Genomic DNA, 13,283 nt, shown 5'->3' with positions numbered 1-13,283 from the left:
TGAGCTACTGACCACATCCTGTCTATTGTGATCTTCCTCCATCTGAAACACAGGGTTTCCATAACAGGAAGGGTTCCTATCAAATATTAAATTGCGCTAAAATGCTCTGTTGGGCTCCTGCCATGGAAATATGGACTGTCATTCGTACTCTAAACATTATCCTAATTTCTGGATCATTGTCGGCTCGCAAAAGAGGCAGGGGAGATGGTTCTTATATGCACGGCTAATGGCTTTTCCTTTCATTACTGCCTTCCTCAGAGTGCACAGAAATTAACCTCCATATATTAAAAGATGAAGATGACATGGGAGGAGGAAATGATTCGGATAGTTTCTCGAAATAAACACAAGCAAAGAAAAACTCACGTGAAAACTTCACGAGGCTCTGTGTTGAAATTGCGAGGCTGAACCTGACTCTCTGGTGGTCTCAGATGTTGTTTCCGTTTCTGTCACTTCATGTCTAATTAATTAACCCTGCCAGGTCCTTTCAGAGCCCTCGGCGGCAGAAGCAGGTTACCTTGGTAGCCACAGATCACACTACATCTCTACGTGCGCTGGTGTGAGCAGAAAGTACTCAGTAGATAAACATCTCTTCTTTACTGAGGGATTTAAAGTTATTCCAGCCTTTCTATTTCTGCAAACAGGCACAAATAGGATGTAGTCACAGTTGCTCTATAACACTTAACATCAGTAAAACATCTTCATGTACAGGTAAGGTTTTTATGAATACATATATTCACAATGGCTGTAAGATTAAATGTACATTGCCCTTGCAATCACATTGCCCACTGTTTCCATTTACAACTGCCATCTTATGTTGTTATGTCTGATGAAATAGCACAAACAAGCTTTTGATAAAATTTAAAAGAATACAGCTTTCAAATTTAGGTCATCAAAACAAATCCAGTCTAAACTAGATTTAGGACATGGAAGGAGGATGACTAAGCACAAATGTTTATCCAACCAAGCCTTCAGGGGTAAAAAAAACACTGAAAATTAGGAAAACAAAAGTTGAGAAAACAAAATCGATATAGCACAACATATTTCACAGTCAAATCACGCTACTTATTGCATTGCATAATATAAAAAACAAGACATGACTGATTATCAGCCCTCAAATACATTATTCAGCTAGCATGCCTTAGGACAAATCAATTTTTTATCAGAGACAAAAGCGCTCAGCTCCTCAATCTGCTGGGATAATGTGTACTTTTTTTTTTCCAGCATGGATTGATTATTGCTGCCAGAAAAATGAAGTTCATGTCATAGCAAATGCTCAGAGAAATCTAATATGGATCCATCAAGTCTCCCTTGAATTTTTTATCATCTCTCTGGTACAATTTGAAGACATCACAAATGTATAGCTGTGGATTGTAGTTATTTTTTATTCACCAATATTGGCTCCGGAGTTCAAAGGATTTAAAATCCCTAAATTAAGTTGTATTATAATATTGTTATTCGGAACTGACAGGCAATACCGCCATGTGTTTTTCTATCAACCTTATCTTCTCTCCAACAATTAATTTCAAAAGTCTGGCATCTTGTTAAAGCTACGGTTCCCAAGTGCTCACATTTTGAAGATATGTGGCTCTCCGTTCACAGCGGGAGATAAATGAGGTAAAATTTTCTTGCTGTGCTCGCAGGAGTTACAGCCCGTCCCCTATTACTGCATCCAGGCCATAAATAGGCAGCAACCTGTGACACATTTAATTAAATTCAAAAGCTCAAGCTGTCAGACGTTGTGTTTGGCCCGCCCCTTCTCTGGGTCCTAATGGATGCTTGTGGTCCATAATGCCCCGGTGCCAGATCCACTCTGTCAGCTCTGGGGAGTGATGCTGAATAATGGGGCTTTGTCAGATCTGGCAATAAATCTACATCGTCAGACAAAGACGTCGAATTGTCTGAGGAAAAGAGCACATCTCCAAATCATTAATCAACCCTAAGGATTGAGGAAATGACCACGTACAAGCACAATTTAAATTGAATTTAGAAAAAAAAAAAACATTCACGTGATGGGCAATTTGCGAAAACAAGAGGTAAACAGCGCTCAGTCTGTCAGAGGAAATCGTCTGATCCGGTTTGACGAGGAGGAGAAAGGACCAGTGGCCTCGATTTATCGAGAAAAGCTAGAGCAGCATCAGTTTGGCAGGTAGCATCTGGGTAAAATCACACCAACTGTGCCTAGTCATGAGGTAAGCCACATGTCGCTGAACGAGCTCCACGATGTGACAATGAGCAGCTGTGCTCCACCGCTACCAGATTAGTCAGTGTTCTTCTTCTCTGCTTTGTCATACTGTTCCGCAGTGATTGACAGGTAGATAAGAGATTAGCATTTGGCAGCAGTCTATCGGATTTCAGCGCGAAGATGGAAATCCAATTACCACTTCATTCTATCATATCATGCAGGGGTGTGTGAGTGCGGGATGAGCTACTCCAGAGGAGAGACATTAGGAGTAGTCTTAAAGAGGACAAACATTCAATTCAAAGCTATACAGTATGCAGTCATTTTTTACATTTTAATAACAATAAAGGAATATTCTGGAGCTATCGTCATGGGATTTACTTGTGTACGTATGCGAGTCAATTGGAAGTCCATTCATTCCTATGGGAACCTCTGTGATCCCCGATGTGCGAAACTCCTCCTTCCATTTTTTTTGCATTGAGTATGTTGAAAAATTTGCACTTCTGCAGCAGATTTCAGAAACACCATGCTGTGTGCCACAAGAAGTTAGCAAAAAATAAATATAGTATTATAAAAAGTAAGCATTTTTATGCTAACTTCCTGTGCAATTAGCGAATTAATAACTGAGCTGTTTATAATTTTTTTTCTAAGTGAAAAGTTTGAGGCAACTTTTTGCAAGTTTAGTGAAATGTTTTGTTAAAAGACAAATTAACCAATATGCAAACACTCTATATGTTACACAGCTACCTGTGTTAGCTAAATATGTCGTTGAACTTTTCACTAAAGAAAAAATGTATAACATTAAATGTGACTGGTCTAGACTGGACGGCGAAAAACGGACAAAATTAACTTCTCTCCCATCTCTGCAGTTGCGTTTCTATCCATCGATACCATAGATGCATTTCCTTGCGTTGAACACTAGGCGGTGTACTCAGTATACTATACGTAATTACGGACACGAAAGAAAACTGTTTGGAGGTGTAACACTTCAGGATCTTCACAGAATCACATTTGATTGTATACGTGGTTTAGCGACACCCCCGACAGCAGCATGACTCACCAGAAATATTTTTACAAAATAAAATAAAAACAGGAAGATAAAGATTTATAACAATTACGCATCTTCACTCTCCTTTTAGCTCTGTCGTTTTAGCATCTCCACCAACTACTGAGGAAAATATCTGGCCCTTTAGCAACTAAATGCTCAACTATGTTCACCCCGCCTTGTCTCCTGAACACTGCGTTGTGAATTACGTTTAGAGTGAAATGTATTCCGTTGCGGATTCCGTTTGTTTTTGACGTATCACAAATACTGTATGGTTATGTAATGACAGGCCGCAGAATTCCGTGTGGGGAGGAGGTCAGGTTGGTGGATGGGTCAAACAAACATGGGAATTTCACCAAGGAGACCTTTTTTTTTGTCCCATGTGAAACAAAAAGTCACAGCTCACTTATTTTAATTTATGTCCGTACCTTAATAACTTAACATTGTCATTGTAAGCTAAACCATTTATTTTTTTACTAAATTAACAAAGTAGTTTAGTTGCCTAAACCTAACCAAGAAGTTTCGTTGCGTTTTTTTTGTTTTTGTTTTCAAGGAGAAAATATGTTTCCCTTGAAACATAATTGAGAATACAGTTTAGTTGTATGGGAATGTTATTGTGAGAGACATGGTTGGTTCACCCAGCTAGTAGCTAACTTTGTCATCTGTGAGTGCAAGAGTGAATCAAAACAGCAAAGTTACGGGCTGTAAAACCAAAACAATTAGCTGGAAGACGATAAAATGCTCTATCGAGCTGAGTGGCTAATTCTCTAAGGCTTTGTCACTACGAGTTCCCCCTTTCAAGTACATACAAGTGATCTATCGTTTATATAAAAATTTTGATTACTGCCTCTTTCACGCTTGAAGCCTTGGTGAAGGAAGACATGCATGAAACATTTTGTAATGACAGAAAACTGCAATAAAAGAAAGTAGAACAAAACTAAATGGGTCGGAGAGCAAAGCCCAGTTGCAAAATCTAGATCAACATCATTATTGCTTCTTTTTATTACAGACTTTCTGGCTTTGCTATGTGCTTCTTCAACACATCTGATTGCACAACAAATGCAGTTATTTTATAGATTTACAGTTGATGCTATAGTTGCCATATATTATACATAATGTATTGTCTTGACCTGACCTGGCATGACTCAGAAAGTCCCAGCTGGAAGGTTTTGATAACATCCTCAGTGCAAAAACAAGAATTAAATGGATGTGCAGCTGTCACCCCCCTTCTTGCCACAGATAATATTAATGTCACCAATTTATGGTATAGCTCTCTAGCTGGTTAGCAGAAATCACCCAACGGCAAACTGCATTTTAGTTTTGAATTGTAACTTTCATTCAGTGTCCAGCTTTCACAGATATCTATAAAGCATTACAAAATGTGTATGCAGCATAATCAAATACAACAACCCCAAAACCATGCAAGTAACTAAACCTAAGCCTGCAATCTGCATAACCTGCACCCTTGATCTTGAGGATATGAGGTATAAAATATGCACATTTTATCACGTTGAAGAAGAAGGTGTATAATATTCACAACTTCCTCCCCCTCAGATATTCAAGTACTTGCGCCAGCTCTTATTGCTCATGTTGAACTGTCTACCTAGAAACGCTTTGTGGTTTGAGGTCTGTCGCTTCACTTGGTGGTGGTAAGTTTGATAATGTACAGCTTTATTATAATGTGCAAAGAGTATTGGTGGTTTAAGGTCAGAATCAGGAGCTGGTAATGTGTCTTCATTAAAATATTCAAATGAATGTTGAATATGAGATTATTTCCACTTGTAAATGCTATATAAAATTCTTAAGCTTAAGTTACAGCCCCGAGTTCTTTGGTGATAAATTATTATATTCAACGACATATATGACAGAACACGGAGGTTTAATTAATACAAATTAAATTATTCTGTGACAAAGTGTGAAGGCAGGCTTGACTGCAGTGACTCAGTGTTATTATTCTGTGAGACAAAGTTGTTTAAGATGAGTTGGCGTCTGAGGGACTGATGCGTTTTCTAAAAACCTTGAACTCACACTTTAAACTTTGTAAACAGAAAACAGAAAATTGGCTGAATCGGAGTGAATCTAAATCAGTTGCGAGACTGATCAGTTGCCTAGCAACAGTCTTGGTATTGGCATCAACAGGTTTTCTCCAGCCTACAGTCTTTAAAGACAACAACATGTATACAGCAGAGGTTTCTGAATGAAAAATAAATATTCCTTAGTATCATAAGGTTATTATACACTTAAAGGAAGGACATTTGGGGAGGATCTATTAGCCGAAATGGAATATAATATTCATAACTATGTTTTCATTTGTGTATAATCACCTGAAACTAAGAATTGTTGTGTTTCCGTTAGCTTAGAGTGAACCCTTCATATCTACATATGGAGCGGGTCCTCTTCACTGAGTCCGCCATGTTGCCCCGCCATGTTTCTACAGTAGCCCAGAATGGACAAACCAAACACTGGCTCTAGAGAGATCCTTTCGCCAAATTGGGCCAGCAGCCCTTTCTCATTTCCAGGGCATAAAATACCGACGCTTTGTCACGGCTTTCGGTGTTCGATACCGCCGCACAAGGCAGCCTATAGCGCTGGTTTGAGATGTACCAGGCTTTCCTTAACTACAATATAAACCCATCTGCGGCAACAGTAAATTCTCAGAGAAAGTGCTGTGGTGACGTAGTTTAAAGAGCAAATGGAAGGTGATGGGTCAAACAAAAAGGCTTTCATCCAGGAGACCGTGTTCGTGGCTTGTGCGTTACGTTTCACTTAACTTTACAATCAGCTGCTCCTTCGTGACCTGTGTACACAACGTACAGCCACATTTTCATTGTAAATATGTAGTAATTTTAAGCCCACCATGTTGTTTTTTTTCCTAAACCTAACTATAGTGGATTTGTTGCCTAAACCTAAGCACGTGTTTTTGTATAATTCACAACATTAAGCATGTGTCTACTGCGACTGAAAAGTGATGCCGTCAATGGCCCGTCCCTACTTCCTACCTTCTTTTGGCGCCCTTGCTTGGACCACATCCATCTTTGAACAAAATGAAGCCTTCATTTTGACATCAGCTACACACCTGTAAAATGTTGTGACTGCATCTTGCATGGTTGCGACGCTATCACAGTCACAAAATCTGTCCACCTGGCAAAACACTCAACACCACTTCAGTAGTAGTAGTAATAGGCCTACTGTCGGTGTCCCCAGGACCACATTTTGCTACACGCTGTCGCAGCTGGTAAATACAGTGTTTCAATTCAGAGTTATGTTTCATGTTTATAGTGAAGTTCTGAAACATCCGTCCATCTTCCTTTCCTAATCCACACTGTGCTGAGATGCGAGGCTGAGTCATCTTTCAGTTAATCTGATCATGCTGGAACATCAAACAAAGCTTCGAGCACAGCCTTCACTCAGACTGATCCGAAACTGCCTCCAGTCAAGATCTTTCTGTAAAATGTTGAATAAATGTTTAGATAATGTGACATAAAAGATGTTTTGTCATTCCCCAAAGCAAAGCAACTTCACCTTAATTATTTTGCATGCATAGCCGATACTGCCTTTGGGCAGTGAGCATGTTTGACCTCTGTATCTTTGACTTTCTGTGATTGTTGCTTTTTGTTCAGTTACGTGGGCTGAATAAAAAAGGACGTAATCCAGAATTGAATGCTTCTTGAACAAAAGAGATAAGGACTTATTGAAATGAGACAATGACATGAATAAACATCAGGGTCGGACAATGAATGATGATTAAAACAAAGGAGAGAGGAGAAAAAGCCCCCTTAGTTGTTGTTAAACTTTACTCGTTCTCATATGGCACAAATGCAGTTTACAATGATAACAATGGCAGATTCTAATAGCTAATATTAGCTCAATGAGTTGGTCGGAAAATGCTGTCTGCACCATCACTGGCTACATTTTTAATACTTCCAGTTGACTCGTTTTAAAAGAACCACGTAAAAGGGTAGCTATCACAGAAAATACGTGAAATGACCCCGACCTCTTATCAACATGTAATGTGTTAAAATGATGCGCCGCCACCACAGAAACAATTTAACGTTAGGTTTAGGCAACAAAACTACTTTGTTAAGTTTGGGAAAGAAAAGATCCTCAGCATTAATGACGTGTTTTCCATACATCTGTTACGTTGGTTCCGTATTTTACTTAATTTACGTACTTATTTTAAGCCCAACCATGATGTTTTTCCCAAACCTAACAAAATGGTTTTGTTGCCTAAACCTAACCGCCGCCGTTACTGTATTTTTGTTGTGTTCCGATGCTGAGGGGCACTGCCCAATCGGCGGAATTTGAGACCGGGTTGGCCTATTATAAACACAATTTTTAACCCATTCTTTCACTTATACGTTTATATCCAAGTCAATGTCACAGTTATCTATTTGCATAACCTGAAATTAAACCCTGCATATATTATGAGCAGTTTTATAAATATTTAGATGGACATTTAAGCTACTGTTGTCTGTCTTTTTTAGCCTATTTGGTTTGGTCAAATTGGTATGCATGTCTCCTCCTAGCAGTCTGTAACTTGCAAGAACAATACAACGCTTGAATATTCTTAATGATCTCTGGATATTTATGCAAACACATGCAGTGTCAATGCAATCAGTTTTTTCGGCAAGAACAATGTGTCCAGATGAAAAAGAGTGGAGTATTTGCCATGTTCTCTTTTAAGTGCCCAACCAAAAGGAAAAAAATGGTGTTTGTCCCTTCAGTAACATATTCAGACTCTTTCATGTGAAAGCACATGGTCGTGCACGTGTGAGCACCAAGCAACTCATTGTGTAGAAATATCATCTGGAACAATGACTGAGGTCATAGGTTCAGGGACAAGTGTCGCGCTGACATGAATGTTTTCCATGAGTATAAAAGAGAGGGCAGCCACCTGAATGCAGCAAGACACCGGTAATGCTGTAGAGAAGTAGCCTTCAACCACAATACAGGAAGTATACATGCTGTATGTACATAAACTCAAAGTAATTACTGAGGAAACAGAATGAAACCGTGTTTGGAATGAAATAGAATAGTGTATACAATATATTGGATGCCAACTGGGAATTGTGAGTGTAAGGGACCAAGCAGTGAAGCAACGAGGAAACAGGAGTTGTGAAATAATTTGGGCTTTTTATTCAGCCAAAAAAAATAACAAAACATTATTAACCAATAATTGAATACCTAGGTCTAACAAAAAAGAGGTTAAAGTAATATAACAATACTTATTCCCACTATTAAACCAGATGTTAACTGAACAAAACTAACCTAAACAATGAACCATGAGGGCAGATATATATAGGGCTTAGCCAAACCAAAATAGAACACAAAGGGGTAAACAAGATGGACACAAAATATAATTAAATACCAAGCAGAACTAACTACAACCAAATCCCCCCCATAGCATTGCAGCACTTGGTTTGGCCCAGTTTGAGTCCTCATGGCAGCACCTGGTTTGAGTCCTCAGCCACGCCCCTATCTCCACCAGGAAGTCAGCTCCCCCAACAGCCAACTCAAACAAAGAAACAAATGATTAATATAACAAATAATAATATGTGTAACCTCAGTGTTAATGTGTGAATCTAAACTATATAAGGTTAAACACAAATAAGTGATGTTAATTGTAAAGGTATAGTTGGCTGCAAATTAAATGAACCTGTGTAGGTAGTAAACTAATGAGATGAGAGAGTGTGAATCGGAATGATATTACCCTGTGTGGCTGTGACCATCACAGTGAGTGAAACATGACTCATGTTGAATGAAATATTTTGTGACGTTACAGCAGTTTCTTAATATTTATATATTCATTAATTAAGATTTTGCTTTTTTGTTTTCACAAGTCAGTGCTCATTTATCCCATGATGAGATTTTATCCAAAATAAGCCAAAATTGGATCACAGCTCCGTCCCTGGGGGCTTGTCACTTCCTCGGATTACTCTAGTCGCAGCATTTAGCACTTTAAATGAATAAATAAATGTTGTGAAATCAGAGTAGTGTTTCTGGAAAGAGTACCATATGTAATTCTGACCTTGTTATCTCCGTAATGAGTTCAGTATGTTGCTGGTTCAAACAGTTCCATTTGGTTCATTGCAAAACTAGGCCTATATAATCACTGTTGATGAAGTTTAACTAATAGTTTGACATATTTTGAGAAATAAACTTTCTTGCCGAGATTTAGATAAGAAGATTGATATTACTTTCGAGATTGGCGTCAATCTTCTCATCTAGACTAACTCTCAGGAAGAAAGCAACTAAGTATATCCTAAAAAGGCCAAACATGGCAAACACATATCTGCAGAATTATCACATCGTGATAGCTTTTGTGGCTTTTGAGGTCCTTCAGTTTGAACATGTGTTGCATGAAATGACAACAGTGTTTTCAACCACCAGTGAATGGAGCTCCAATGCACAAAATTACTGATACTGTACGTGGCACGGATTTTCCCGATTACTTGAGGATTTGGTGTGAAATATTATTTCTTTTCATACATACTTAAATATGCAGAAAGCATCTCTGAGTGTCCAGAGACAAAGCGTCAACCAGAGGATAGCGTGGTAGTGTCACGTTTTGCCTCGCCGAGGCGTGAATATTACACGTATGTATGAAGGTGCAGTACCATAAGGGGGCAACAAAAACACAACAAACTAGCACAAACTAAGAACACTACGAACGGAAACAACATAAGTACAGAACACACGTCACAAATATCACTAAAAATGTGACAAATGCCACTAACGTAACTTACAAAGCAAAACACCGATCTCCTGGTTGAAAGTCCTGTGTTCCACCTACCATAAGCATGCTTTCTCACTTTTTATTCTACTTCACTAGCTCTGAGCGCAGCATATGGACGTGGATACATTTACATTGCAGTCAGTAAAGACTACATGGCGTACAAATGACATGCCTAAAGCAAGAACAGCATTCTTATTACACGCATTTGCCTTGCACATTATCGTGTCATTCGTACACCTTTTCATGCCAGAGAAATATTATTTAAATTTAAACATAAGTCTCTAGGCTTTTCTTCAGCATTAATTTGTTGTTGTTTTTAATTCAGTCATTTACTACCTGAGCATTGCTTTCATTAACTGAAGCTACAGTGCCTACATTCTATGTTTGCAATACATTCTCCGCCCAGTCCGGTTGCGCAAAAAGACGTGTGAATGACACAATAATGCGCAAGCAAAAGCCTGTAATAATGCCGTTCTTAATTTTGACATGTCATTTGTATGCCATGTAGTCTGTACCAACTGCAATGTAATGACGTTGAATAAAAGGGAGAAAGGCCATTAATGGCGGGAGCGAGGGGAGGTGGATGGGTCCAACAAACACAGGACTTTCAACCACGGGCCCGATGTTGGAGCGCGATGTTGGAGACCGGTGTTGGAGACTGATGTTTTGTTAGTGACATTTGTCACGTGTTTTCTGTAGTGATGTTACGCTGTTTCTGTACGTATTTTATTTAGGTTGAGTACTTACTTTAAGAGCAACCATGACGTATTTCCTAAACCTAAGTGAGGTTTTGTTGTTTTGTTGGCCCCTACTGATACTGCACCTAATATTCACGCCTCATAGTGATGACACTGACAAGTTATCCTCTGGTGGACAGGCAGGTCTATTACACACTTTGGCGTGACATTGGGTTGCTCCACCAATGCTTCCTACTGAGTGCATAATTGCTCCACAATATATGAAAAATGGAAATTTACACCCTCACAGTTAATGCTGATGGATGTTCATCACCTCAACCTTAAAGGATTATAACTAATTATATATAGCTACCCTTGCAACCCGGTTGGCCCTCCCAAAATTTTGCTTCCTACCATATTGGACCAAAGTCGTGATTAGCGGGGGAGATTAATAACATGGCAGATGCTGAATAAGGGGTCATTTCTCTAATTGGTGCTCTTGCAGTGAAACTACTTCACCACAGGAACAAGTGACAGAATAGAAAGAGAAAAGGTGCAATTACTGCTCACTTGAACGGACCAATCATCAGGTGCCTTCAGGGCCCATTGTTCTCATTCCATAGGGAACGTAATTCAGGGCTGAAAAGGCAGTGATTGCAGGGCTCCAAAACTCCAACTCCAAATCCATGGGATGCTTTTATAGTAAGAATGCAACTGGACTGTGAATGGACTGCTAATAGTGACAAACTGCCCCACTGAGACCATTACAAGTATTCTGAAAGAGGAACTGAGGCGATTGCTATTTGCTTTCCCAGCCTAATTCTTCTTTTAAAAACGTTCCAAGCTTGGCTTTGCCTCCGGCACTTGTGTTCATTGAGAGCCCACCTCTGTAAAAAAAAAAAGTAAAATAAAAGTTTCAATCAACACATTTTCTCTCCTCTTAAAGACTAATTTATGTTCATTCAAAACACGGTGTTTCTTGGCTGCTTGTGTGAAAAGCCATGAAACACATTCAAATTGTCAGACAATGTTAAAACAAAGGAGTTTAATTAACATATTTCACGCATTTTTCAAGGTTCCACATTTCTTTTTAATGTGTTGCTCTCCTCGAACAAGATGCCACGGTTGCCTAACACAATCTAGCCAACGTGGAAAGAAAATCCATATCCCATTTGTTTTGCAAAGAGCAGAGGTGACTACAGGGAAAAAAGTGTCAACGGCAGGTAGGTCAGGGGTCAGGTTTCCTTTGTGACATACCATAGCATACCATTTCTCCCTCTTCCCTCAAGACCCATGGGGTCATTGTGCACTTACGTCTTCTGAATAATGCATGGCCTTCCATCTGAACCAGCAGGCTGTGGAACAACACAGTGGGAGGGACATGGCGCATACCAGTTGTTCATACATTAACCATATACCCTGCTGTAGACAGGACCCACTGTAATGATACTGACTCAGCGGTTTACCCCTGTGAGCTGTCACGCCACATATACACACATTTTTATCGATGCTTGGATTTTTATATATTATGTGCAAGGAGTCACTCATTTATGCTGTAATATCCTTTATGTGTGAGTTTCATTAAAAAATGCTGACATACAGCAAAGATGGATTTCAAGTTTTACTATTCTCCTTGGGGGGGATTATTATTTCGCACAAAAATGTCACTAAATGTAAATCAATTTCATGTGGGACTGCTGAGTACTAAGCAGAGATTATTTTCCCCACTCATTTATCCTGCTTATACTGAATATGTTGAAAATAATATTGCGAACAAAACGAAACCCCTTCTGTATGTTAGTACAACTTAATATATCATTTTAGTGGGACATTTTCACTCAGAAGCATGATTGTGGACACTTTTTCATTATATTGTAGAGCTCACAGCGTTCAGTGTCATTTTCACTGTAGTTCAGTGAAATTTCACTGTACAAACCAGTTTTAAGGCCAACCATGTATTTATTTCCTAAACCTAACTATAGTGGTTTTGATGCCAAGGGGCGTGACGTCAAGGTTGCGGTATGACGAGTTGGGATGAGAACCTGTTGAAAGGTCGTTAGATGTCACCTACCAAATTTGAAGTTGCGGAAAAATGTCTGACTTCCTGTTGGATTTTTTTTTTCTTTTAAGTCTGAAGATGCTACATCTGCCTACCAAATTTTGTAAATCTACGTCAAAATTTAATGGTGGGGGTTGACTTTTCTAGGGGGCGCCCTCAAGATATTTGACCACACTCAAACCCAAAACCCATATCAGATATTAAGTTTCGTCACTTTTGATCCATGTGTAAAAGGCATATTTTTGAATCCCATAATATGAGGATGATATTCAATAGAGTGCTACAGGAATGAGCCCTAAAACCCGGAAATGAGTTAGCATTTTAGCACTTCCCGTTCCCTCGTCTGGAAGTCAATGGTTTTTTTTAATGGGATTTGGTTAGATGCCTGAAATAAGATCTGTGGTTAACACAAAGTTAACAGATTTTAACGTTTTGCTCTATGACATAAAATATGTTAATAAATTCCCCGCTTGTGAATTTTGAAGCCTTTACGCGCCTTTAAAAAGGCGGTTGCTGACAATGAGACTATACTAAACGTCATCACGCCGACCCGTTCGCCTTTACAGCCTCGTTGTGTATACTTGCGT

Source organism: Sebastes umbrosus, chromosome 19, assembly GCF_015220745.1.
Source record: "Sebastes umbrosus isolate fSebUmb1 chromosome 19, fSebUmb1.pri, whole genome shotgun sequence".
Classification (NCBI taxonomy): Eukaryota; Metazoa; Chordata; class Actinopteri; order Perciformes; family Sebastidae; genus Sebastes; species Sebastes umbrosus.
Note: the sequence above shows the minus strand (reverse complement) of the source record.